Source organism: Pelmatolapia mariae, linkage group LG20, assembly GCF_036321145.2.
Source record: "Pelmatolapia mariae isolate MD_Pm_ZW linkage group LG20, Pm_UMD_F_2, whole genome shotgun sequence".
NCBI lineage: Eukaryota > Metazoa > Chordata > Actinopteri > Cichliformes > Cichlidae > Pelmatolapia > Pelmatolapia mariae.
In genome coordinates this window covers 4568066-4572467 of record NC_086244.1, presented here as the reverse complement: position 1 = coordinate 4572467, position 4402 = coordinate 4568066, and positions in this window count along the sequence as shown.

Below are 4402 nucleotides of genomic sequence, written 5' to 3'. Positions count from 1 at the left end.
TTTCAGTGCTGAACAGTTCACCTGTAAGTCTCCTTCCTCTCCCATTGTGCTCCAGTCTCCCACTTTCTGGTAGTGCATATCATGTTGTGAAATCTTCCATTTTCGACAATTTCCCACATAAAATAGGTTTTATTTATTACACTAGTGGTCTTTAAACTGAGGGTGCATACAGCCCCCACAGGTGGGGGAGAGTAAATATAGAATTAAGAATGAATGAAGTTCAATGACTCCGACTTCTGTGGGGAAAATAAAAGTTTGCAGAATGACTTGTTTTGGCTGCTCTGCATGCTCTCCTTCACTACATCCATGCATAATGTTTGCGGTCTTCCTCTTTTCCTCCTGCCCTGTCCCTCCTCTTAGCAACACTGCTGCCACCTCCTGCTCGATGTCCTGTCTTTTTGTCAGTGCCACTATGTCCAAACCATTTATCACAGCAGGTCTCTCTACCACCTTGTAAACCTCTGCTCCACTCTTGCTGCCACCCTTCTGTAACAAATTGCTCCAGACACTTGTCTCCACCTACTCCACCCTGTCTGTGCTCTCTTCTTCCTCACTCTCATGCACTGTCAATTGCTTTGGATGCTTGATATATTTTAAACTATCTCGAGCCGATCCATGATGGCCACTCCAATCACAATCAGATTTAAAATCGGGATTTTCAGAATGAGTTTGAGAAGCAGGCCTCTAAATTTCAGAAGAAAGAAAAACTGTGCTTAGGTAAGGTAATGGAATATTAAAACTCTGGGTGTATGTACGCTTGCCTCAATGATCCATTAAAATCAATCATGGTCTACTTCTAATGACTTCAGTGATCACTGATTTGTCAATTTCACGTCATTTTAATAAGAAGATTTTTTTAGTGTGTAATTATTTTATTTAAAGAGAAGACTGTTGTGAACAGTGATGAAGGTGAACAAAACTGGGAAACGTCTGCGTCCTCCTCTGAAGCTGATTGCTTCAGTAACTTGCAGCCAAACTGTGTCACCCATTTACTCTCACAAGGGACACGGTGTTAAACTGGTTCAACTTTGACTTGGGGGTGACAAACATCACTCGGACAAACTTTGATCTATTTTCCTTTTGTTATCCAAATTTATTCCAGATCATCACAGAGCTCTTCTTACTCAGATATTGTGCGCCATATCTGTAATTCAATCTGCCAACAGAGTGCAACTTGTGACCTGTGTGAATATAAAATGACACTTTGCATCTGTCGAGCTTCAAGTGTCAAATCAAATATCTGAAAACGCTTTTAGAAGCTCAGCCTGATGCTTTATTTAAACCCATCTGTTATTAGGACGTATAAATATAACATCATATCCAGAACACGAGCAGCTGAAACTGAAGCTCGAGTCTAATTCACGTGCACACCTACGTGGTTTTATATGTATATGATTTAAGCTGGACGAGCTGCTGTAACTGTAACTGATCACACACACACACACACGAGTCGAGCAGCTGCTAAATATACCTTTAAGTCGGTGTGTCCTCCACTCAATGTATCCTGGAGACCAACATAGAAAAAAAGGACTAAATGTTTTATTCAGTTCAGGTTAGTGTCTGAGGTCATAAACTGCGCTTCATTCAAAGTTTTAAGAATTTTCCTGGACTGACTGAACTTCAGTTCTTAAAAGTAATATGAATTCTAACAGTTGTCAAACAGGGCTGTCAGCTGTCTGCCAACCGGACTTTTGCACAACACAACTGATGGTCTCAACCTCATTAAGAAGACAAGAAATACCACAAATGAGGCACAAGGCACAGATGTGAAGTGAACCCATCTCAGGTGACTACATCATGAAGCTGACTGAGAGACGTTCAAGGGTTTGCAGCGCTGGTAACAAAACAAAGGGCGGCTACTTTCAGGAATCTAAAATATAAAACATATTAAGACTTATTTTTTGTTTGCTCCATACTTCTGTATGTGTTCGTTCATAGTTTTGATGCCTTCAGTAAGAATCTACAATTTAAATATTCATGAAAATAAAAGTTTGTGTCCAAACTTTTGGTAGTATATTTGTTTGTATTAGGGTCCCGGTACTCAGGTTTCACCTCTCAGTCCAAAATACACACTTATTAGGTTAATTTAGGTTCTCGAACTTTTTCACAGAGACCCCACAACGTTTCTCAGTCCATTACAAAAAAAGGTTTCAAGTAGAAGCTGAGCGGTTAAGAAGACGGATGGATGGTCAGATGCTCGGCCCAAAAAGTCCAATATTCCACTCGTATTTAACAGATCACCGTATGGCCATCTGTCAGTTATTGTGTCAGTGTTATGAGCCCAAATCTTTGAGGACATTTGTTCACATTAAGTTTCTTAACTCTACTTTCAACCACAACTGCGTGCCAAGTCCTGTACGCTGAACCTAATTCTATCCCATCAAACCTAAACCCTGAAACAGGCACAAACTTTTAAGAAAATGTTTTTATTCTGATCAGTTTTTTACTTAGTCTTTGGTTTAGACTTATGGCAGAGTATCCTTATAGCTGTCCTCGTTTCCAAACTGTAACTTTATGACTGTGATCAGTCTTGTTGTCCTCCTGTGGTCATGTGATGTGTTTACGAAACATCTAAGAAAAGTAAAGCAGGCTACAGTCCATGTTAAAGGGGATTCAATCAGACAATATTTAACGAAACACACCATTGACTTTGGACCATAAGTTTCTATTTTTTTTTTTTTTTTACAGATCTTCAACCAGCAGGACATCAGATTTTCTTTCAAATCCTCTGCTGTACTGCATGCACTGTGGCCATGAAAGCAGCAGGTCTGTTGATCATTATAAATATTCACTGAGGCCTGAACGCCTCAAACACAGTCTGAACTTCCAGGAAGCAGCTGACAAGAAATACTGGAGGCTTGAAAAAAGTCGGCGCTTGGGTCTACGGAGAAAGCTGAGCCAGCGGGACGGTGGGAAGGCTCGGCCGTGCGGCTCAAACTAGTTTCTAATGCCAAACGCCCATTTAGACCAACAGCTGCCTTCTTAAGTGTGAAGAGGAGGTGAAGACGTGACAGAAAGAAAAAGAATCGACACAAAGTTTGATCTGAATATAATCGTCCTGATGAAGAGCTCTGTCGGAGTTTCTGTCAGTTTATTGAAGGTTGTGACTGAAACAGAACAAACACATGCAGCAGATCTTAAACCACTGATTGAGGTGGTAACACTTTAACTTACAGGGTCTGCTTTCAGATCACTTCCAAGAAAACATTCCTCAAATTTTATTTGAAAAATGAAATGTATGCTTCTGAAAAACCTCCGACTCCTTTAGAATCAGAATCAGAGAAAGTTTTGACGTTTTCCATTTTTACTAAGATCCTGAATTTGATTTTTTCCAATAGGGAGAAACAAATTTATTCTATTTTTTACTGGAAAGATCGAGTGAAACGTTTCACTGCATCAAAAACCCACGAGTGATTCTATATTAATGATATTAAAGTATATGGCCATAAAGTTCAAATTCTTCTTCAAATGGAGAGAAAAAAGTTAGCCTCACTCATAAAATAGACGACAGAAGCTTTCATAAGAAATTAAAGAACATTTTGTTCATTCTGGGTTTAAAAGAAGAAAAAAAATGACTATAAAAAAGAAAAACTCCAGATAAATTGTAGGTGATTAAATAAAACCTTCATCCATCACCACAAACAGTTTGTTTTACATATTAATATTTCAAAGTCATACAATTAAACCAGAGAGGGGATCGCCCCTTAACCCATGTCAACAGAGCGGTCACAATATGGTTGAATTCAAACTCAAACAGAAAATATTTTTCCTTCTGTGACGTCACTCAGACACGCAGCCTTTGAGATTTGGAGACTAACCGCAATTAAAGTGCGTTTAAAAGAGAAAAGGCTTCAAAATAGTCTAAGTGGAAATGTGGCAAAATGACATGTTTATTTTTTTTTTTAAAGAAAGAACAAAATAATGCATTAAAATATCAAAATCGTGATTTAAAAAAAGTGCCATTAATTGCAGAATAAACCTCATGAGAATTAAAACGAAAACAAAACCCGAGTAAAGATGTGAAGTGACGCTTGTACATGAGAACTATCAGAAATCGACCCACAGCCAAACGATAAACTGAGGTAAAAGCTGCGTCCACTTTTCCCCAAAAACCAAGAAACCAGAAGTTCCACATAAACAAGAAAAATAATGATTAAAACCTTTCAGAAAAAAAACTGCTCATGTTTTTATAGACGGATGAGGTGGTGTGGTGACTTTGATCCATCCTCAAAAATAAAAGCAGTTTTTCCTTCAAGCAAAGAAAAAAAAATGGTTTCATGATCAGCTGATCATCAGCCCTCCTCCTATCACTAATTCACCCCCCCCTTTTTAAGCCTATAAAAACCTTAAATATCAAACAAAACACCCCCCAAAAACCCTTTTGCACCACACGGGGTCTTAC